This window comes from Podarcis melisellensis (assembly GCF_964234715.1).
Source record: "Podarcis melisellensis genome assembly, chromosome: 10".
NCBI classification, from domain to species: Eukaryota; Metazoa; Chordata; class Lepidosauria; order Squamata; family Lacertidae; genus Podarcis; species Podarcis melisellensis.
In genome coordinates, this window is record NC_138542.1 from 59,883,279 (window position 1) to 59,907,846 (window position 24,568).

The 24,568-nt window shown below is 44.3% G+C and overlaps 1 protein-coding gene across 6 annotated transcripts in view; it reads left to right on the forward strand.

Moving 5' to 3' along the window:
• The first annotated feature begins 345 nt into the window (after positions 1 to 345).
• Positions 346 to 24,568, forward strand: part of CALD1 (caldesmon 1) — a 173,885-nt gene continuing 149,662 nt past the window's right edge. For 3 of the 6 annotated variants that reach the window (XM_081926920.1, XM_081926925.1, XM_081926921.1), the window contains exon 1: positions 346 to 619. The gene's annotated coding sequence lies outside the window, so the exon portion shown is untranslated. The remainder of the gene's footprint in view (positions 620 to 24,568) is intronic. The other 3 variants (XM_081926927.1, XM_081926928.1, XM_081926924.1) reach the window with 2 other exon arrangements.

Below are 24,568 nucleotides of genomic sequence, written 5' to 3' on the forward strand. Positions count from 1 at the left end.
GCAGAGACCGATTCTCTCCCCCCCCAACCCCCGTTTTCCAATATATTTCATTTTTAAAAATACACACACACACACACACACACACACACACACACACACACACAAAAAAAAACCACCCTCCATTTGTGTTCAACAAGAGAGCCTCTTTCTCTAAGATTAACATTTCTTATGATTGTTCCTGACAGAGGATTTACTTTCAGAGGCCCTGTGAAGGATAACCAAAAAAGGGCATGGAGCAAGACAGTTTTGGCAGCTTGTGCGAATTTTCGGAGGTTTTTAGGTCTTGGTTTTCTTATGAGTGGCTTCCTCGGCGTGCCTAGGGAATGACAGGCATCCCTTCAGGCTGGCTGACCCCACCTTTGGCTGAAGCCTAGCCATTGGCTGCTTATTAGAATAAATTGAGGACAATGCATACCACTGGCTGCCAATTTTAAACATAAGGGATATGTATTCACTTAGCACTGACTTTTGGGAGGGGCCAAGGAGAGAGTTTAGTTCCATGGACTAGGGCTTGCGGGGCTTAGACTGCCTGGGTGCTTCTTATGCTCTGCTGCTGCCGCTGGGAAACAGCCAGAGCCTCACTGCCTAGACCGGTCTGAGAACAGTTTCTGCTGCTGAGGTAAGAGCTCAATGAACGATAAATAAATCCAGAGGGCTTTTTTCTTTTTGCACTTGCACTGTGGATAATTTGCAGGAGCATTCCCATTAAAACAAACGCAAAGCAAGCGTTAGAGGTATTGCAAAGAGCACCTCACAGCTTTGCAATGATGCTCAGCGTTGAATTAACGGAGGAGGGATGCCAGAGTCTGATGTTTCCCAGAGATACTTTTTTTTTATTGTATATTTGTAAGTACGATGGGTATGTTTGCACAGAACGAAGACTCCGTGCAGCAGGATTTCTTACCTGTCTGTCATTGGGAGACGGATAACAACTACCCTCTTAGATGGGGTGTTTTATCTCCCGTTGTAACAGGGCTGCTAATCTCCTTTTTAAAGCGTGGGGTTTTTGTTTCAAAACTTGAGGAAGAAAAGCTGCACAACTGGAAACTAGCCTCTCTGCTCCCCAGCCCGCCCCGCCTTTTTAAGAGTCCAGAACCTGGGCTCTGAAAAGCTTAGCAGCAGAGAGAGAACGCAACTAGCACAGTCCTGGCAAAGCTCTGGTTAATGTTATGGATTTGATATGTTGCTGAAACAGATGTCTCGCTCCGACTGTCTTTCATAAAAGAGGAGCTTTGTTGAAAGTAGTCTCCTTCCGTTTTTAGTTTTTAGCCTTCCACATGTAATGTTGCCTATTGCCAGGATGTTTCTTATGAGGCAGCCTTTCCGGTTAACAGAAGAAATGTTCATGGGTGGAACTGGCTGATAATAAAGTGAGTGTGGGTGGGTGAGCCAGACTGTGGCTCTGCAAAGACTGGAAGCAGACGTTTAAAGCACTCCTGACATGCTCTGATGACTTTGTGAGTAGAAGCCGGTGATATTTTGGAAAGCACAGAATTTCTCTTAATGCTAGTAATAATGGGAGCAAAGGGATGGAAATGTTTAAAGGAGACAAATATCCTTCATCCAAAACCGAAGATAATACATGGGCATGTAGTGTTTGTTTGCTTTTGTTGAACAAAATGGCTTTCTTTTCTTTCTTTTTGGTAGCCCAAGCTTCCTTTTCTTGGTATGTGGCTGTGCCTATATTTTGTTTTTGTTCATTGTGGATCTTTTTTGCCCTGGAAAAGGGGCTATGTAGGCGAAAGCTCTCTTAAAAACATCAAGGACAAGATACCAGGAACCTCTGCTGAGCAAACACTTTTAAATTAATTTGAGATGCAGGAGAGGTGTGCTCTCCCAGGATGTCCTTTTTTCATAAGATCATTGCACACATTCACATTCTTTCGGTAGACACCTAAAAATGTAATGTGTGAATCATACATGTGTTGGGCAGGCTTTGTATCACTTGGCTACACTTGTCACAAAGGCAGCTCCCTGACCAGGGGATACCCAGTCACAAACCTGGGTTTACTGCCCCATTATGCATGGAAAGGCTCTTAGGACCACTTCACATGTTACAGTTTAGATATAGCTTACAAATGTAATGTGGGAATGCATCAGGCACTTGAATCAGACAATTACACTTGGGAGGGACTTGCAGTTGGCTGGCGGTAAGCCTGGGTTTCCCCCTGAACAATGTGTGAAATTGCCCAAGAAACAATGGATGAGATCTAAACCGTCAACACAACGATATAAGCAATAGATAACACAAACATCAGAATCATGTCTGTTTCATAAGGACTGCCACAGCATGCAGTTCATTAAGCAATGCTGCTTTTAAATTCAAATTCCTTTTAGCGGTGCTTACAACTTATAAGGGAGTAGAGTGCCTTGTAAGTGTTGCCTCTATGGTCCAATGTTGCCTTCAACCTACCAATCAGTCTCTTGGTCAAACTAGGCATGATGTATGAGCTCTGGGTGTGGAAATTCCAATGGCATTTCCTTAAGTTGTGATGTGACTCCTGATAGTGGATCAGGGCTGCCACATCAAGGCAGTGGACTTTTTAGCTCTTTGCCTTCCAGCTGATTTCCAAATCAACCCCGCCCCCCCAAGCTCCTATTAATCATGAAGGGGAAAACTTATTTCCTTCCGCATGAGCATCTGGACAAGGAATGGGGCAACTGAGAAGTGGTCCAGTCCAGTCTTTCACTCCTGGCTTCTGGCAGAAAGATGGACTGGACCACTTTAACACCGAGTCATTGTCTGTATGTAGCTTAATCTTCCGCACAGAGAGATGTGTACAGGCCAGGTGCAGATGCAACAGGGGCACTTTGGATGCTGAAGCAGCATAATTTAATAGCCTGACTTCAGCTGATTTTGCAGTGGATCTGATTTGCAAGTTAGTGAATGAGGATGATTACAGAAAGGGATTGACAAGGTGCTGAATTTGCAAACGGGTCCTTGGCAACAAGTATGCTTCCCCCCCCCACTTTCCCCAGAAATTGGATATTTGGATCATAGGAGCCAACTCATAGGGGCTGAGGAGTCTTTGGCCCCCCAATAACATTTTTGAGGAAGCTGCGCCCCCTCCCCCAAAGTTGATGGGCATTGCCATTCAAATGGTGTGTGTACACTGCGTCATGTGATTGATTGGGCAGGGCTTACCTGCTCCCACCAATATTTTATTCAAGTGGGCACCCCTGATCTGGATGAAATATTCTGGCAATTGCATGCATGTGGAGAATCCTTTTTATGATTCACATCCAGCTGGAAGCACCTTTGTTAATAAAACAATAAAGGCTTTGTTCTGTAATAATTAAGGGACAAAGCAGCTCTGGAATCAGGAACATTTCTCTCTCCAATTTGGATCAGGGACATAGTGCTGGTGGGGGAAGGGTTAAGCATGATCTCACTTGCAGTCATTTTTCACATTTAACCCTTCCGCAACCTCTTTGCAGGTGTCATTATGCCCCTCCCTAACAGTGTGGCAAATAGCTAATTGGGAGGGGTGTATGTGCCAGCACTGCAACGCTGTTGGCTCAGCGTTTGGTTGCCCAATGTGGTTACCTTTAAGAACTGCAGGTTGGAACATTTGGGCAATGAAGTGATCTCAGGTTCTGGACTGGCTCCACCCACCCAAGCTGGTGAGGAAGGACTATAAAAAACTTCCTGTTTGGTCTGAAGCCTTGCCTGAGCGACAATGCTTTCCTAATTCTGGTATATTTCTGCACAGTGCTTGATGAGAACCCATTGTCCCTTGATGAGGGCTGATCTCCTTTCCCCTCTGAATTGTTGCCTACAGCTCAGCAGTTTTAACTGGGGATGAAATTATGGCATATTGGCCACATGGAGAGTTAACTCTTCCACATCCTGCACTGTAATCCCAGACTGAATCGCACTTGTTTTTAAGTTTAAATAAATAAATGTGAAGATCCTGAGTGTGGGTCCTCTGCATCGCCCCTTCAATGTCGAGCCGTGTGCCCCCTCCTGTTATTTCTGTTTCAAAGCCTTTGGGAGGAAGATGAGGGAAGGGGTCACAAGGCTGTAGCTATAGCACTGGAAGTTAGAATGGTGCATATTCTGGTTTCTCTTCAGATTGTACGCCTTTCGTCAGAATGTGTTGTTCATATTAACTTTGGTTTGCAAAAAATCCTGAGTATTTGCGGACGTTAACATATTTTCAATTATTTTCCTGTGATGTGGGTACTAATGGATCGATGACGAAAGTGGACCCTTCGGGTTCTTAGGAGAGGTGTGTTTTGGTTTGTGTATTCGGTCGGCATCCCTCTTAATGGACAGTCCAGCAGGTTCTTCTCAGAAATATCTCGCCAAATATCTTTGTCACCTGGTTGGAAATATGAATTTCTCCAGCTCATAATGCTTGGATGTATTTCAAATTGAGCACAGCTTCAATTAGAAGTTATTATCTGGCTCAGAATGTGATAGAAGATTGTTCACATGCACGATCCGCGACCCCATCAAAAACAGTGCCTGTTTTTTGTCTGAATCGTAGCTCTGCAAAAGGCCTCCAGAAGCTGTTTTTAGGCTCCAAGAAACTGCAGCTCTTCAGCAATTAGCACCAGGCGTGGCTTGGGAAAGAACCCAAGTCTCCAGAGCTAGAAAAAGAAAGCTCATAAATAACTGTTTTGAGTCAAGCTGAGTGGAGTTCACCTCTGACCAGTTCTTCATTTTCTGGTTGGGTGCCACAGAAATTGCAGCTTAGCTCAGACCTTCTCTGTCTGAGCTCCCACTGCATTGGTGTTCCCTCCCTCATTGTTGTTGTTGTTTAGTCGTTTAGTCGTGTCCGACTCTTCGTGACCCCATGGACCAGAGCATGTCAGGCACTCCTGTCTTCCACTGCCTCCCACAGTTTGGTCAAACTCATGCTGGTAGCTTCGAGAACACTGTCCAACCATCTCGTCCTCTGTCGTCCCCTTCTCCTTGTGCCTTCAATCTGTCCCAACATCAGGGTCTTTTCCAGAGAGTCTTCTCTTCTCATGAGGTGGCCAAAGTATTGGAGCCTCAGCTTCAGGATCTGTCCTTCCAGTGAGCACTCAGGGCTAATTTCCTTCAGAATGGATAGGTTTGATCTTCTTACAGTTCTTGGGACTCTCAAGAGTCTCCTCTAGCACCATAATTCAAAAGCATCAATTCTTCGGCGATCAGCCTTCTTGATGGTCCAGCTCTCACTTCCATACATCAATACTGTCCCTCCCTCATTACTGTGCGCCATTTGCATAGATGGCCTGCAAAGGGCATCCTATATTGTACTTCTAGAGCTTTATGGTGCAGAAATGCCACATGGTGGGGGACTGTGCACTGTTGGGGTTCCTTATCACATGGAGTATCTGTGCACGCATAGCTCTACTAACCCACAGAGGTGCTCCTTTTTTAGGTCTATGGGTCTACATGTGAAGGTCATGGGCAGAGCCAGTGGTGTGGTCCCACTCTTCTTTCCCACCACCCTCCTCCGCATTCCTTCTACCCAATGAGAATATTTGAACAGGGCTTTTCCTATCATTATTAAAATAATGAAAGCTGTGATTTTCAAGGTCTGAATGCTGTGTTCTGTACAAACTCCAGCACTTCTGTGGAACACACACAGTGCTTTTGAAGTCTATTGGTTTCAATGGGGTTTTTTGTTTTTGTTTTAGCAAACTGGACTTCCTCAGGAGTTTACAGGAGTTCTTTCCTTCCAAGTAATATGAATGGGGAGGCGGAAAGTTTATCTTGGGACAATTGAGGGATTTAGTCCTTGCGAATTCCTATATGAAATGGCCTTATCAGGATCTCTTGGACTAATGTGCAGCTCGGGATTTAGGCATCCAACAGATTTTCCACATCTCCAAATTCTGCAGTTCCTGGATGTTCATCTGTCAAAATACTAACTGAAATATGTATTTTGGAAGGAGTTTTGTTTTTGCATTAAAAAATAAAAAATCAGATGAATGTGGAAAGAGAGTGGAATGAAATTATGGGTGAAAACCTGAGAAATGTATAATGACCAGAAGTTGGCAGATTCAACCATCCCTAACCTGGAGGAAGGATGTGAAATTGGCAGCATTCCCTGAGTAGCAAAGGTAGCCTGTGTTTTTGTGACAGTCTCCGTTCTCAGGGACTTGGGGAATGACAAGCAGCCTGCGCAACTGGCAAGGCCAAAGGGAGCATCCTTGTGACTGCTCTCACCAGGGTTTCCAAGCAGAGGAGAGCCTAAGGCACAGATGGGAAACCTTTTCCACTTCAAGAACACATTCCGTCCTAGGTAACCTTGCAGGGGCCACATGCCACTGGTGGACAGGACCAGGAAGTAAATTTTACCTTTGTATGGTAGGATTGTTTCCATACATACAAGAAGGTTGGCGGTTCGAATCCCCGTGATGGGGTGAGCTCCCGTTGCTCGGTCCCTGCTCCTGCCAACCTAGCAGTTCGAAAACACATCAAAGTGCAAGTCGATAAATAGGTACCACTCTGGCGGGAAGGTAAACGGTGTTTCCGTGCACTGCTCTGGTTCATCAGAAGCGGCTTAGTCATACTGGCCACACGACCTGGAAGCTGCACGCCGGCTCCCTCAGCCAATAAAGTGAGATGAGCGCCGCAACCCCAGAGTCGGTCACGACTGGACCTAATGGTCAGGGGTCCCTTTACCTTTTTTACTCTATCCAGGAAAGCAAAGAGGCATCACCAGAGTTCATGGACAGGCTACACCCTTCTGTAGCCTTCGACATAATATCATGGAGGTTGCTAGGACAGGGAAAATGGTGTGGAAGATGTGGCAAAAAGATGTGGGAAGAAGGGAGAAGATGGAGAAAAGAGGCAAAACAACAACAACAAAACCCTGCAAAAGGAGTGCCCTCTCCACTTTTGACTCTCTTCCTGCCCACTGCTGGCTTTGCTTTCAATATCAGCACCAACAGAACAAGACCACATAAGCACACGCAAAACTTTGGCATCAGCCTTAACTTGGGAAGGCTGATTATTCTTTGGGAATGAAATTTGATGTGCTATTTTTTAAGACGAACCTATTGATGAGACTAGAATTTGTGATCTGAGCAACTGGAACCAGGACAGGCAGTGGTGGGAAAGTACCCTACTTGGAAAAGCTTTGGCTCTGTGGAAACTTCCACTACATATTTCAATGCTCTGCTCATACCGATAATAAATAAGGGTCCTCTGAGAGATGCTGCGCAGGGTGTAAAAACAAGACAATAAGCAACCCGCCCGTTTGCACATTCATTGGTTGGATGTCCTTAAATAGGGAAAAAGGGGGAATAATGGAAATTGGCTCATAGAACTGTGTAGAACACCATGTCTAGTCATAAATACTTTTTAGCTTGGAACTACCCAGAGGTTGTGGGATACGTCAATATGTATGCATGCCCCCTCACCCCCGCCACACACACAGATTGACAAGTTACAACGAAACCCAAAACAATGCTGGGAATATTGCCCTTAAGAATCTGGTAACTCAGACTTGTCAGGAATTTTATATTGTAGTTTTAAAGAGCACAAAGGACAGAAACAACAGATTTACGAGGCAAACTTTCTTCGCACCAGCTAATCCGTGGGGAGATAGGATCAGCATTGCCATAAAACACGTTTGTAAATAAGCAATTCCGCAGGCCTGGGATTTTGAAACGTGCCCTCTCTCCTTTTTAAGAACACAATTACTGGGTCATATGCATGACCCATCTCATCCACTAGTTTATTTCCAAGCGTGGCTGTTGGTGGATTTGACAGGGAAAGTGTTCAAGAACATGGAGCAGGGAGTTAAGCCAAATGTTCAGGGGTGTTTTGAGGACAGACTTGATGGGAGAGAAACGGAATCACATGGCCGTTCTGAAAGGAGAGGGAATGAAGAATAATAAGCAGGGTCCTTGTGGAAGTATATTGGAGGAGCACAGGTCACAGGAAGGGTATAATGAGAAATAAGGTGGTGAGGGGAGATTGTAGGACAAGTACATTGAGGGGTTTAAGGGACAAAAGCTGGAACTGGATGCAAATGGGGTTTGAGGAAGGGGTTCCTATGGTTTGATCAACCATCAATATGCATGCCTTTTATTTTTTTAAAGGATAAACAGATATGTTGAAAATACTCACATTACTCAGGGGTTTTTTTTTCTTTGATTGCAAAATTGCTTGGAAAATGCTTAACCATTATTATTTTTATTATTTTTATTTTTATTTTTATTATTATAGCTCAGTGACCCCCAGTGATCTTGAGCCTCTCTTGGTTTTTGAGCAGTACACCTGTTCTGGAAGTGAGATTTTATTTTTTTTGTTTTTAGTATTTTATTTTCAATTTTTCTAATAACAATTTTCTTACACATAGATATCCAATCCAAATTTGCATTGATTGACTCCCCCCTGCCCCGGTTTCCAATTTTTCATTTTTTATTTTATCTAATTATTTCCCCCCCCCATTCATTTCCAATTATTTTTCACATCATAATCCGGCCTTCAGCTCATAAATGCTGCAGCAATCCTGCTAATGTTTCCACGTTCTTGCAGTGTTCTTTAAAATAATCCACAAAGTTTTTTCCAATCTTGATTAAATGAAATGGAGTTGAGATTTTAAATCTGAATCATCTTCCAGTTCCAAATAAGCAGCTCCTAAGCATGAGATCCTAGCCCTCAACCACGAATAATCTGTACTGGCAATGATCCAGTGAAGCTGGAGACACGTCCATACTCTGTTGTAGCCTTCCTCAACCTGTGTGCTGGCTGATGCTGATGGAAGTTTCCATCTGGAGAGGGCACCAGGCTAGGGAAGCTTGCTCTCTTGCTTGAAATATTCTTCTGAGGCAACAGTTGGCATCGCTCACTTTTCCAGCTTGAAAATAATCACAGTAACCTTTCCGTTCAGCTTGCTCACGTTGACAGCTGCCTCCTGAAGCTTCGGTTATCAAAGTGGCTTCAAACCTTTCTGGCGTTCAAGTGCCTCAGAGCTCCTGCCTGGCTCGCTGTCTCCTTTGCTCCTGAGTGGCCCTGGGGGAGACAAGGAGGTGTCCGATTTCCTATGAAGGAACCAGGAAAATCCCACAGCAGGGTGTGGCGATCACACAGGGTCCCCAGACATTTCACCGTCTATTGATCCCTGTGTCACCACTTTATTTCTTTGCTGCCACCACCCAGGCCCTACCTGGTACAATATTGAGTCCAGTCAGGGTTAAATTGGAACATAAACTTCTGTTTATTTATTGCAGTTTAACAAGCGTGTGGTTTCATAAATGGTATTGGTCCATTACAATCATGGGGTGTCTATCCAGATCTATAACTTCCGCTACCTGCTCTCACTCACTAAACCACCTCTCAAATGTCTTCCTAGTTCCTAAATGTTCCCGACTCAGCTTATTTCGCTAGACTAACTCAACCTACTCACAGACTCTATTCCAATTCACTCCCACTCCAACCAACCACCCAACTCCCAATGAACTGTCCCTTTGCCCCGCCCAGAGCTGTTTTATAGTCCCTCTGACTCCACCCCTGGGTTCTGATTGGGTAACCTGTTTAACTATTTCACCTCCAGCACTCTCATATGTTAACGTCACACAGGGATGCCTGGATCTAAATCGTTTTTCGGGGTTGCTGGTGGCACAGAGGTTTCTGGGTGGTGGTGGTGTAGATAGCTAGCTAGAAAGGGGCAAGATTTTAGATATGGGTGCATGGAACAATTTTTTAATTTTTTAAAAAATTAAGACTCCTTGTGCTCTGCTCCCCCTTTCTTCCCACCCAGGGCAGCCCAGCTGCACCTCAGAGCTGGCACGTCACACCAGACAGGGCCTTGACAGGGGCAGCTTCTCCTCCTCTTTGCCCGCTCTTCAGTAACCACTATCAGCTGCCCAAGGGAGGAGACAACAGAGGGGCCACAGGATGCTCCCCTATATCTTCCACTGCTGCTCAGGACAAGCATGGCTCAACCCAAGCTTGGTGGTGGTGGCACTGGGGGGGGGGGGAAGCAGGGACATATCAGGATCAAATCAGAAGCCAGGATGGTTTTTTGTACTTCTGGGTCTGTCCCTGGAAAATAGGGACACTTGGAGGGTGTGGGATAGTCTGCCTCTGAAAACCAGATACTGGGAACAACAAACAGCTTAGGGAATCTACGAAATGCTGAATTAACACTACCCTTTGGATTTCATGGGACCCGTAGGTATATTTAGAGCCAAGGTCCTAATGCCCAAAGATGGCCCTGTTTTTACAAATTTTTTAGGAGACTTCTGTTTAATTTCCTTGGCAGTTACCACGTTGACCACAGAAAGGCACAAGTATTCGGCAAACAGATTCTTCAATCAGTAAGTAACTTGTGGTTAGGATTTAAGAGCTTTTCGGTCCCGTTTGTAAACACCTGAGCCTATCATTAACAGGTCAAGGATAACTGGAGCTTTGGAGCCCTTTTTATGTACCTAGGAAGGCTCAGTGTAAATACAGCAATTCATAAGAGGCAGGCCTGCGAAAGTCATGAGCCATCGGACTGAATAAAGCCTGTCAATCATGTCTCACGGGCTGCAAGGTCCCCTAGATTGTGGAATTTGAGGAAGACTGCGAAAAGAGAAATCTTAGAGACTTCCTCTTGGGCTGCTTAGGGGCTGGTTTTGGTGTTTTTGGCTCAGTGGCTCATAAGTTGTGGAGGCCTGTGACAGGGAGAGAGAAACAGAGAGACAGAGGACAGAAATTGAGACTGGGTGAAAATGTCTGCTTTTCCAATTTCCCCACTACTGTATAATTTCAGGGAGCAGTGGGTGGGTGGGTGGAAAGGCGACAAAGCTGGCAGAAAATTTACCACAGACTCAGCTACATTACTAAAAAACAACAACAGCGATTTGAACGTGCTATAAACATTCAACACCAGATGGCGCCGGAGAGCAGGAAATTTCAAAACGCGATTTTCCATAGGGATTTTTTCCCCTTGTGTTAAAATGATCTAATTTCTGACTTATTTTATAGCGTTCCCCCCCGCCCCCCGAGTTTAGATCCAACCCATCAGTGGTGACAGTCTTCCCAGGAGTCATGGCAATTGCAAGCTGCCATCTTCTCTCCTAGGAGTTCCTAAAGCGGGGGTGGGGGGAATCTCAGCTGAATGCAGCCTTCCAAGCCTCTCTGGGCCTTGGGACTTTCTTCACACCACATACCACCCTGGCTGGCTGCCCTCTACCCAGGGCTTAGCCCTCAGTGGTCATTGCTTGTCAGGACTGAACTCTGATACTGCCTTTTGCTTGCCTGATGGAGGGTAGGGAGGGACATGTGAGAGTGTGAAGAAAAACTTGCCCAGTGTATAAAAACATTTATATCTATTGCTACACCCGCTTTGGCCACTGGCATGTGGCTCCTGGAAAATGGCCCCGAAGGGAATGCCCTCCTCAGACTGAAAATGGTTCCCATCCCGACCGAGATTAAGGTTCTAGGCCTAGTTTAAGACAGAGTATCTCCTTTGTCTCCAAAAATTCACAAATGAGATTCGAGCAGTTTATTTGAGTGAAATGCGAGACTAGTTTCCTGCTTTGAAAAATTATTTATGGGTTGTTGATGGGTTTTCTTTTTGCTCTTCTTCCGGTTATTTGACCCTAAAATAATGGCAAGGCCATCACAGCATATGTGTATCAGACTCCACATTGCAGCAGTTAAATTTAGCATTCCTGTAAAAGAAAAGAAAAGAAAAGGTTTTTGAACTCCCAGAGTGTCAAATACCATCTTGCAATGAACTTAGAATCTTGATTAGACTGACACACAAGGAATTTTTATTCTCCGTGTATGATCCTGTACTCCAATTTCTAGATTCCAGTTCCATATTTTGTGGTATCTGTCATATTTAGGGCTCTGTGTCTTAATTAAGATTAACTTAACTGCTTGGGCTTCTGGAGTATCCTCACTTGTATTATCTGTTTTTCCTCTCTGAGTTGAAAGTGCCCTTTCTCTAAATCACAATTCTTAATAACTATTAGCAGCAGTTGGAGCAGAACTAAATGCTTAGGAATAATACACATTTTGCTGCGAAGTCGTTCGAAATCATTTATTGATTTGTGACAATTATGTATACCCCAACTTTCAGGATGCCAGTTCTCCCAAAGTATTTGGAACATGACGAGGCCCTCAATGTGTGGTGTAGTGGTTAAGAGCGGTGGACTCGTAATCTGGTGAACTGGGTTCGCTTCCCTTCTCCTCCACATGCAGCTGCTGGGTGACCTTGGGCCAGTCACACTTCTCCGAAGTCTCTCAGCCCCACTCACATCACAGAGTGTTTCTTGTGGGGGAGGAAGGGAAAGGATCTTCTATCTCCGGTCTTTAGTACAGAGATTTGAAACAAAGTCCTTTTCCTTGCTCTTTAAGAATAAGAGGCAGCATTTCTTCCTCCCCTCTTTTAGAGGTGGAAAAGCTGCCTTTTTGTATAAATCCTGAAGTAGATCTGTGTAGAAACTGAAGGGAAGAAGCTGGCAAGTGCTGGTTACATGTGCCCTTGCACCTCTGTATGTGCATGCATGACTATTCATGTGTGTGAGAGGGATGGAGAGGGGAGTATTCTGTGTCATGTGCTGTGCTTTTTTTTCTGGGGGTACGCAGGGGTACGCATACCCCTAAACATTTTTTGAATCTAAGTTTGGCCTCATTGAGGGGCAGTATTTCAATATGAGTAGGAAAATGAGAGTACCCCTAAACATTTTTTAAAGAAAAAAAGCACTGGTCATATGTGTGATGGATGAATGTGTGACTTGTAAGTGTCCTGTGCATGGGCAAACATTGGCCACTCCAGCCACTGACCTATGGCCCTCAAATTGGTAGCTGACCATCAATACATATCACAGATGTTCTATTTCTGAGGTGAATAAGATGCTAAAATACTTAATTGTTCCTCCACGATCTCCTTACAGCTCCTTTTAATGGTTTAGTCATAAGTTTCATCCTTATTCTAAGGCTGTAGCACTAACATATTGGCTGCATTTGGGGACAATAAAATGCTACAGTTTGTTGTTACAGGAATCAGTTTAGGCAAGCGTTGGTTTTGCATGCTCTTCCACTCCTTTCTCTTCCTCTGGTACAGACATGATCAGAATCTTTGCTTGCCTTTCTGATTAACCACAGTTTAGTGTTACATCCAAAACTAATTTTTACACAGTCATCTAATCCTAAGCTTTTATTTCTTAGTAGACGATCTAGAACTGTTCTAACTACTTAAATAACACCACCGTTAAACATTCATTATCCTCCTCACCATTTTATTAAGAATGTTCCCATGGTGATCCTTTGAGGTCTTTACCAAAGAATATGATTCTGTATAACATTTTGCAAGTTCACTCAGTAGTTGCTTCTCCTTCCACTTTGATTCCTTCTCTTGTTTACATAGGCAAAATCAGTGTTTTCCTCTTAGCTTGTTTTGTTCTCTGTTCCAAAATCTTCCCAAGTTTGTTCCCACACTAAAAAATAGTTCTGCAAAAGCCAAATTTTATCTATTTCAACCTTTATACTCATACAAATATCTCAGGGTATCATCTTTGCCTATTTTCTGCAGTGTTTTAAGCATTGTTAATCTTTTTACTTCTCTTTCCCCATTAGTTTCCTTCCATTCCTAAAAGCTGCAACAGATGCAAAAAGCCCTCTTGCAAAAACTAAAAATTAAGCACATCTGATGTCATACAGTATTAACTTGCAAGAAGTGGTTGTATTCTTCCTTTACTTGCTTAACTCATCCCCACTTCTATTTGACCCCTGATTTATAGTCATGAGTCTGAGAGGTTCCTTTTTTTGTGTGTCCCATCTCTTTCCCTGAGAAAAAGTTGTGATTTACCTGAAGTAGGGGCCATATTGGGACGCAGGTGGCGCTGTGGGTTAAACCACAGAGCCTAGGACTTGCTGATCAGAAGGTCAGCGGTTCGAATCCCCGCGACGGGGTGAGCTCCCATTGCTCGGTCCCTGCTCCTGCCAACCTAGCAGTTCAAAAGCATGTCAAATTGCAAGTAGATAAATAGGGACCACTCCGGCGGGAAGGTAAATGGCATTTCCGTGCACTGCTCTGTATGCCAGCTCCCTCGGCCAATAAAGCAAGATGAGCACCGCAACCCCTGAGTCGGTCATGACTGGACCTAATGGTCAGGGGTCTCTTTACCTTTAGGGGCCATATTCACACCCTGCAGTTGAAGAACTATTGATACTGATTTAACTATCTTATTCCCCCAGAATAAGAGTTCTTAGGAGACACCCATCCCCCTCACAGAGCTACAGTTCTCTGAGCAATTTGACAACCGATTGCTCTTTGCAGCAAAATTTGGGAATTGGAGCTCTGTGAGTAGAATAGCGTTCTCCTAACAACTCTCAGCACCATTAACAAACCACGCTCCCATAGTTCTTTGGGGGAATCCATTATTGCTTAATGCAGTGCTTCAAATATACTGTCTGAAGGTGTCTGGAATGTGTTTTCACGTTCCCTGAGGTCAAATGATTGGGAGCTGAGGCTGTCAGCCACAGGAACAGATACTACCTTTCTTCTGCCCTCTGTTCCTGAAGAGGATTCACTAAGCTCAGTCTCCATCTCAAGCCATAAGGTTCCCAGAGTCTCTGAGACTACACTGAGCTGAGGCTCCAGTGCAATGCAACTTGGAAATCTTTTGAAACCACCACATGGGAGTTCCTCACATGGTGATACAATGATTTCATGTTGTAAGTCTTTATACATTGAGTTTAATATGCTGTTGGGAGTTGCAATATGGAATACCTGTTTTGCAAAAGGGTTCTGTTCCCTGTATTGCATAAGAATAAGCAAATTACATCAAATTTCACCCCAGAGGAAAGGTGAAATCCTGACAACAGTGTACCCTCCTTGCTTCTGGACTCTGTACCGAAGATGATCTATGGTGCTTCCTCATAAGAACTTTTTGAGGCTGGAAAGGCCTACATATGCATAAAAAATTAAAAAGGTTATGAGGAAAAGCTTGAAAAACCAGGGCATGCTTAGTGTTGATTCATTTAGACTGTATTTTGGGGTCAAACTCTCCCAGTTGTATAGTGTGGGGGGCACGGGAGTGGTTGCTCAGGGTGGAAATTGTTAGGGGGTACAAAATTTCAACACCCGGTGCTGCCTCAATACTCATGTGTGCTTCTGTTGCTGGGCTCTGTTGAAAACAGATTCTCCATGCGAACGAGGAAGTGACCTCTCCAGACAATAGGACGACTCTTCTCTTCTTATCTCTGCGTCTGTGATCTCCTGGGTGATGCGGACACTGTGAGGCAGTTGTATACATGTGCCTACTCTGTCTGTTTCTTTCCCTCCCACCCACACCCTCCACACGGCCTTGGGCACTGGCAAACCACGCTACACCACTGAACTCTCCCAAGGCGGCTTCTGAAATATAGACTCATACTATATAAGCCACAATTAATTTAGAACCATAAAACAATAGAATTAATAAATAACAAGCACAGGCACTAACGCTAGACACCAATGAGATCTGGCTCAATGGATGAAAAATAAGCTGCAGAAGTGAAGGACCGCCGTAAAATCACCATGTAAAGAAAAAGGAGGCGCAAAGAGAACACATATAAAAGGATATGTGCAAAAAAGAGGGAGACTGCTCACCTTTGTCTATAGGGGACATTACAGCAAGGAAGGTTCTAAAATATGGTTGGAGGACTGGAGGAGGAGGAGAGTGGGACTAGCTCCAGGATTACAATACAAAGCCATCTAGGGAAATAGTGGTGTTCTCCCTTGCCTTCCCTCGGCTTCCTTGGAGGTCTGCTGGGAAATACTTATGTACTTGATGTACTGGTTTGGCCTATCCAAAGGCAGGTGGCTCCAGTCAGGCTTGCGCAGTTGTACATTAAGGGCTGTGGAAAAGCCTATTCCCCACGAGGCGAAAAGGGTACCTCTCTCGAGTATGTGATTTATGCGCCAGATGTGACTCTGCCGCGATGCAGGTGTGACCAGCTTGAGCTGAAAGGCAATTCTGGAAGGAGACAGATTGCCTCATTATGTAATCAATGTAAATTATGGCTTGACTTTTACATGTGTAGAGTATAAAGCTAACACGCACCACTTGCGCCGGCCGTTTCCGAGTGTACATGAAAGAGAACCTGTGCTCGTCAGGCTTCCAGGAAAAGCATATGGGTATAATGCACCAATTCAGCATTCATAAAAATATATGAGACCTCTGCTGAGGACAGGGTCCTGAAGGCAATTTCAGAATTCCACCCAGATGAAGTCACGGATTGTTGCAAATAGAATATTAATGCACTTTCCTTCTTTATTCTGTGTAATATTAATTAGAAGGTAAGGCATCAGCTGAATGTGGCATGCCTTGCTTTTCTAACATGCTCTGGGATCCCTCGAATTTATCTTCAGTTCCCATGCTCTCTGACAAGGCACACAAAAAAATATGACAGTGCAAATCTAAACAGTGCTAAACAGAAGCTTCTGAAGCAGCGGCAGGGTGCTGCCAAGTTGGTATGAACCTCCTTAGAAGGCAACAGAACACTTTTTTTATTTTTATAAAGGCACTATGAACATATAGGGGCTCATTCCACAGGCCTTAATGCACAGCAGCCACCCACCTGTGTGATGCTTGTTTCTGCTAGGCCGGAGACCCAACTAAGGGAGCTGCAACTGATTTGGGAAAAGGCACATCCCTTCATACAAGCTTGCTTTATTTCCCTATTGCAGGGGTGGGCAACCTGGGCCCCCCACAGACGTTGTTGGGGCTATGCCTCCCACCATCCCTGACCATTGGCCATGCTGCCTGGAGTTGATGGAAGGAAGTTAAGAGTCTAACAGTGTCTGCTGTGTCATGGGTTCCTTATCCTGGTCCAATTCCCTGTGGTCCAACAGGTTTTGACCAAAAGCAAAAGTGAGATGAGGCTACTGACTATAAACAGCTATCTTTTCTTAAACCAGCTTTAGCTGTCTGGAAAAATAAAATAAAACAGAACTAAAACCCCCCACTATTGTCCATCTTTAGTCTCAATGACATTAATAACAGAGTGAGTCTTAGGCTTCAATCCTATACATATTTACTGGCCACAAGCCCTTTGAGCTCCATAAGCTTTGCTTTTTCTGATAGACATGTTTGTATACGGTAATTGGACTGTTGAGATGCCCCCCAAAATGAAATACTTGTTTAACCTTGGAAATATTATGATGCATAATTTGTAGTCTGCATTTGTTTTCTCTCTGTTGTGACTCTGTTGTTGAGTAGCTTGGTGGATTCTCTTCACGATACAAACCAGTGTGTGTTGCTAAAACTGCTGCAAAACACTGACCCTCTTAAAGATATTGGTGTGTATTTGTAGCCCTTGGGAAAGCTACAATTGGGGGAGGGCTGTAGCTCAGCAGTAGAGCAGATAACTTTGTGTGCAGAAGGTCCTAGGTTCAGTAGAGTCTCGGTCAGTTAGTGTGTGGATTAATGGTCCAGGCAAGCCTGTGTTCCTATGTACATTTCTCCAATGGCCATAGCAGGGATGGCCTGGTCTTCTTGATCATTATTACACAGGCAACTCCCTGTTTGCATGGGATAGGCACATGCACAACTGCTGACATGTGCGCCTTTCAGTCTGCATGGGGGTGGGGCAGGCATTATGCGCACCCATCGGACACACACGGTGCCTCGGAACATAACCCCCAAGTAAATGGGGAGTTACCTGTACCGGGTTTTCACAATTTAATTCTTGTCTTAGTTTAACATAAAGCAATAGAAACAGAAGATCAGCTTTCAGTTTATTCTTTAAAATGGTATTTAAAGAAAAGAAAGCATATATACTCACGCCCACATTGAACTGATCGTTTCTTTGGCTTGCCTCTTGGCCTAGGTGCTTAATGCTGTAGAATAGTCCCTGAGCCATAGAGGCATAGCTTCTTCTTGAGTTAGAATTCCAACCCTGGGTTACTGGGGACTTCCTTCTTGTTGTGCTGAGAGGGGAGGCAGAAATCAGAGCAGGGTTAGCACCAGTGGTTGGACAGGTCAGGCTCTGGCCACAATGTATGATCCAGGGGAGTGTGACTGGGCCAGTAACACCAGTCACAGATCATCTGGGGTGCTACAGCAGGCACTGCGACTATGATGTCCAACAGAAGATGGTGGATTTTGGAGGTGTCACTGAAATTTGAGGTGCCAAGGTCCATCACTTCTGGCCGAGGCCCCCAGTAGCTCAGAAGAGCCCTTCACTGGCATAACCCAACTTGGCCACTACTGCTGTCTCCACTGGGACCCAAGATGGCTGTTTTAGAAGGGGGTAGGTGACGGCGCTGCTTTTGAACAGGCCTGTTGTCGTTGTCCTAGACAGCATCTTAAAAAGTAGAGACATTACCTTGCCAACAAAGGTCCATATAGTTAAAGCTATGGTTTTCCCAGTAGTGATGTATGGAAGTGAGAGCTGGACCATCAAGAAGGCTGATTGCCGAAGAATTGATGCTTTTGAATTATGGTGCTGGAGGAGACTCTTGAGAGTCCCACGGACTGCAAGAAGATCAAACCTATCCATTCTGAAGGAAATCAGCCCTGAGTGCTCACTGGAAGGACAGATCCTGAAGCTGAGGCTCCAATACTTTGGCCACCTCATGAGAAGAGAAGACTCCCTGGAAAAGACCCTGATGTTGGGAAAGATGGAGGGCACAAGGAGAAGGGGATGACAGAGGACAAGATGGTTGGACAGTGTTCTCGAAGTTACCAGCATGAGTTTGACCAAACTGCGGCAGGCAGTGGAAGACAGGAGTCCCTGGCATGCTCTGGTCCATGGGGTCACGAAGAGTCGGACACGACTAAACAACAACATGATGTGGCACCTGTAAGAGTGCCAGTTCTGCAGGCTGAGGCAGCCAAGTGGGCACATATGGAGTAAGGTGATTGTTGATCTATATAACCTTCTCTGCTACCTACCAAGAGTTCAAAACTGGTAGGGGCATTTTCCAAGCAATAAAACCAAAATGGGAAGCTCGGTCCTGTGGAGCTGAGGTGGCACACGATGTATCTGATTTTATCTCTGTTAAATGGAGCAAAACCTCTGGGCTTTGCTCCATTTAGGGAGCAGAGTCAAAGGCTGCTGCCTGTGCCATCCTAATCTAAACAGCTGCAATTCAGCCAAGCAGTTATTTTCTTTTTGTAAGAGTGGCCCCTGGTCCCAAGGAGTACTTTTGCCTTGAAATGTGAACTGAATCAAATGTATCCCTCTCCCACCTTTATACTCTATAAATGGCACTGCAGCTTACAACAGCCTACAAGAACAACAGTATGCTTCTATGCATGCCTACTCTGGAGTAAGCCCCACTGAGTTCTATGGCACTTGCTCCCTGGTAATTATACATAAGATTGCAGCCTGAATCTCCCTGAGACCCCCCTCCCGATAGCAGCCTATTCCAACCTCTGTGTTTGCCAACTGCAGTGAGAAGAACCAGTTTATAGACTGTTTGCCTTCAGAGCACCTCAGCAGTGGTGATTTGTATTTGGAAACACCCCAAACTTCTCTCACTCCGAAGAAAATATATGATTTTTATCTTGGGTGTTTCTGCGCTGCTCCATTCTGCCTGCTCTGCAGTCTGCATTCCATTTAGCACAAGTGTTGAAATGCAAAGCCACTAAAGAGTTTTATGCAAGTGCCTGTATGAAAATTATATTATTTATTAGCACATATGAAGCTGGGAACCAGAAGCGTGATGAGGGGAGAGAGAGAGTGATGGGGGCACCTGGCCTGGGCACAGTCTGGTTAGGGGTGCTAGCTAAAAGTACTAAAGCTCATGTAATACGTTGACAGTTATTGCATAAATTAACTTCACTAGCAGATTCTGTATTTTTTTTTTTTTTTGTATGGAACACGTTTTCAAGATGGCAGATGAGAAGCGAGAGACCAGCTTCCTCAGAGGTTTAGTGAGGCCAGCAGGCCGGGCAGAAGAGTGCATATTGCATCTTCTCAGTGGTGCTTGCTGCCTAGCAAACCTCCCATTTTAATACTGCTGCTGGGAGAGAAGAAGACTGGAGACACCAGCTTGGTTCACATGTAGCACTAAGTCAAATTGTGGCTTAGTGCAAAGGCAAAAACATGCAGGTTTCAGAGAGGAGACAGTCACCGCTTAATCTGGTCCTGCTTCTGGCGTGATGCTGCGACCTAGGACACACCTTGCTTATTTTAGCATCCAAACCCCAGGCTCAAGGTTTGTCTGGAAGAGAGAAACCGTGGACGACAAACCATGGCTTACCTCACAATGGTGCAGCAGCAGCAGCAAGACTGGAGGAGAAGCAAAATGACTGTCATTTGCTCTCTGGAAACCTGCTTTTTTGCCTGCTCAAGCTAAGCCACGGTTTGGCTTAGTGGGGTATTTGGACTGAACCACTGAAAACCAGTAGCCAGCAAATATTTTGCAGAATAGCTGATGGTGAACAGGAGCAGTATGCTGGGAGAACTTTTTTAAAAAATTTAAGCAGAAGGCTATTTCTTTCTATGATTATGGGATTTAAAGATCCACAAACTCACTCTGGTGTTTGTTCCTAGGGGTGTTGGAAAATGGAATTTTGAAACTGACCTAGAATAGTTCTGGTGCTGTTAGAAGCAACATGCTTTAAATATAATGATGATAATAATAATAATACCCTGCCCATCTGCCACTACATATCAGAGAAGCACCATCTCTACTGGCTTTTCAGAGCCCATTGAAAAGTCTCCCCTTTTCAACAAACTTTCCAAGTGGAAATTTTAATCCGAGTCCATCTGCATTCAATTTGATAGTGCTTTCATATCTGCTGATATTTCTGTGATTTTATTTTATTTTTTGGTTAATTGCTTCATAGCCCAACCCCCTGCAATGCATGAATCTTTTTTGTCTGACATGGGATTAAGAGTCTCATGCTCTACCAGCTGAGCATTAAAAAATCTACCTGCAACTCTGCAGTGGGGAACCCTAGGCTTCTTAGAGAAAAATCAGGATACAAATGTGATGGATAGATAAATAAATAAATAAATAAATAAATAAATAAATAAATAAATAAAAACAGCTGGAAACTCACAGTTGAACCCTCTGAATGCATCCATCTGAGAATCTTCAAAGCTGTGGTGACAAGAACTGTTGCCATTTCACTCTTACTTCTAAAGTACTTGCTGGCCTTGGTGAAATTACAAAAAAACAAACAAACATTCAGTAAGGTAACTTATTGACTGGTTTCTCTCTGTCTTTTCTAAATCATTCTTTTCACACTCTCCTGGCAAAACCCCACTATGAATAATTCTTGCTCTCCCGGAGAAATTTGCCCATCTTGTCTTTCAACCCCTCCCTGCACTGATACATGTCTTTCAGAGCACATTTTATAGCTAAGGGTGAAGACATGGGGGAAAAGCAGGGAAAACAGGGAGCTGAAATGTAATCGGAAAAATATTTGTGCTTCAAGGCCCACCACAGTTTTCTTACTAACGCCAGCTTCCCTGAGGATTCCCAGACGCAGCCACGCCTCAAGGATACAGCTCTGATAATCTTAGGGAAACTGACTTAAAAGAGATGTGGGTACTGTATTGTGTTTTTGCTTTTTAAGCTACAGATCTATGGCTACCTCAGTACTAAGCTGTGCTCATGTTGTGGAGAAAGAAAAAGAAATAGGTGAGCTTGAGCTGCAAATTAGATGTTAGATGCTGTTATCTGTACTAAATGATGGTCAGATAGAAGAGAGGTTTGCTCCCTTTGGATTGCTTCATGGGTTCCAAGCTGTGGACATCACCCTCTGTTAGAAAGGAGTCGTGAATTTCACTGGCCGGAACAGAAACGCTGGACACTCTCTAGACCAGCATCAAAGTGAAACCTGAACTCATGTCATTTGCCAAAGTGAATACAGATACTTGACAAATGTATGCCAGCTGTCCAGGTTTTGTGCCAACATACCTGTTTGCTAAGAACCGGTTAACAGCAGGCGACAGTGTTCTGGAATCAGTGGTGGGAGACGAGAAACAGTGGCAACGTACCAGGTAATTGAAATGCAAGGTTTTGAGGGTCAGTTCCTACTGGGTGCAGCCCATGGAATCATCACAATGAAAGGCACCTGGACATAACCTGTTTTCGCATGATTTCTTCATATGTGCATCAGATTTGACATTTGAAACAGCCCTAAGGGGTGTGGAACTGGCAAGTGGACCTTGAAGCTGGTGAGCAACCACTGTCTGTGTGAACTTGGACCTCACAACCCTCTCCAGGTCCAGGAGGACATGTAGCCTCAACCCAGTCCAACTGGAAGGTGGTCTGAAGCCCCTTAGTTGTTCCCAGGACTTCACACGGACAGCAGAACAATGAGGCCTTCTTTCTACACTTCAGTCTTAGTGCATGTTGTCACCCACTGGCACCCTGAGCTGGGAAGATTTGTTCAGATGTGGTTAACCACAGTCCTGGATGGGTCTTGAAACTACCCCACTGCTAGCTTGAAGCAGAGATTTTGTGGGAAATGTACGTGCAGCATTCTATGCCTTTGAATACCAAGTGCTGCGAATCACAAGTGGGGAGTGTGACTGTTGCGTTTAGGTCCTGCTTGCGGGCTGGCCACTGTGTGGGCAGCACTAGATAGGCCATTGACTTGGTCCAGTGTAGCCATTCTTAGGCACTCAGAGGGGGAGTGGCTTAAACAGCATCTCTTCCTGTTTCCTCCCAGCTCTAAGCCCTGCATTACTAATAGACATTTCTCTAGGTGAGGAGTGTTTGGCTTACATCAGGGAATGGGAGGGAAGGTTTCAATACCTCCTCTCAGATAATTGTTTCTGATCTTCAAACCAGTCCCCAAGGGGCTGCTAATTTGCAGAATGAAAAAGCACGGGGAGATCCTAATTTTAGCCTTGTTTGGGGTGGCCTTTCAGCTTCTGCCTTCTAGAAGAAGGTCCAGGGGTTATAAAGACTAGGACTAGCCACCTGAGAAACAGTTTCTATCCAAATGCGATTTTGGTTTTAAATGCAGTGTAAGTTAGTCTCTTTTTGAGTATATTGTATTTAATTATGGGGTATCAGAGTTTTAAGGGGGCTAACCAGGCTGGGATAGCTGGAATAGCAGGCTTGTTGGTTTTTTGAATGTCTGATGTAGATTTTTTTTTTTCAATTTCGTTGTTCTGTATGGGACAATGACAATAAAAATTATCGTATCGTATCCTGGTGCTGCCAGCCACTGGGCAAGCATAGAAAACGGTACTTTGTAGGGTACCTAGAAGGAGAGGCCACTGAAGCAAGACTTGTCAAATGGCATTAATACCCTCTCCTTTGGCTTCTTGAGTGTTGTCTTCCATTCCTGATTTGTTTGATAAAGCGCATACCAGAAATGTAAAGAACCTCCTGTGCAGTGATGACCTTAACCTCCACCTCTATGATCACTTCCTGTGGTAGCAGCATGAGGGCTCTAGGTGGCCTGACCTGGTTTAGGGCACCTATTCTTCGGATGAGAGTTTAGTTTTGGTCATCTGCTAGGTATAGTTGTCTAGGGATGGGGGAGGAATTATGTTTGCATTTCAGTGCAGACCTACCTAATTCACGGGAACCGAAACACAGATATGCTTCAATATCCACCAATCTCTGAATTGTCTGATGCAATTCTTCAAAAAAAAAGTGTACAACAGCACACATATGAGGGGATTTTTTTGTGTAAAAATGAATACATTAGTGAACGTAATTACAGAAATTTATGAAATTGCATACAAAAATGCCAACAAATTTTTATGAGTTCTTCCCCCGCGCCACATCTGCAAGCTGATTAGGTATTTGGACAAGCAGACTTCACACTGGGAAAATGAAAATCTGAGAGAGGCTGAAATTGATCCATCCATTCATAGTTTTGTCTCAGAGGCCAATTGTGCCTTGTCCTTGTTTTGGCCTTTTTGGGTGCAGAGGGATGCAACTGTTTCCTCCTAAGGTACACAAAGAGAGGAAGTAAAATACTGGCTCTGGGTTTTCTGTTAAACACTTGCACAAGGAAAGAAAGAATACCCTTCGTTGGTTGAGAGGAAGATCAGAAGAACAAAGATGTGTTCTTTGACATGTGAATTTGTTATCCAGGAATGTTTTGGCTGAGTTGGGGTGGAGAGATTTTGGGAATATGGAAGCGGTTGTCATGTCGCCTCTGCCTGCTGTCCAACCATCACACTCAAAACCTGGCAGTACGAAACAGACTACAACTCCACTTTTTATTTTTAATATACTAGATAAACATTGTTCTGTGGTGACCGTGGCATCAGTCCAACAGGCCTTATTAAGTCAAAACTCCCCTTGGAGATTTCACTGGGTATATTGAACTCCAAGACTCTTGACAGACTAACATCTTTTTTTTTTTTCCTTTTCTGTAATGGAAACAGAAATTTCACACGTTATTCTCACGACAGGATATATGGCAGAAAACTGCACAAAGAACCTCGGCATTCTGTGTCCTGTATCAATTCACGGGTAATAATATTTAGAAGTCTTAAAGCCCTCTCTGGGAGGGAGAAAAAAGTAAAATAATTTTGGCTGCCTCTCAGTAAAGTGTAAGTTGATAAAATGCTCAGAAAATATTATATGTCCGCACATGTATTTTATCTTGACAGGCTCTGTGCAGTGGAGAGTCACACAGCAGAGTCTTGCAGCCAAGTTGGAAGAAAAGAATGTTTTTCTTACAAGATTGTATTTGAGGTGGA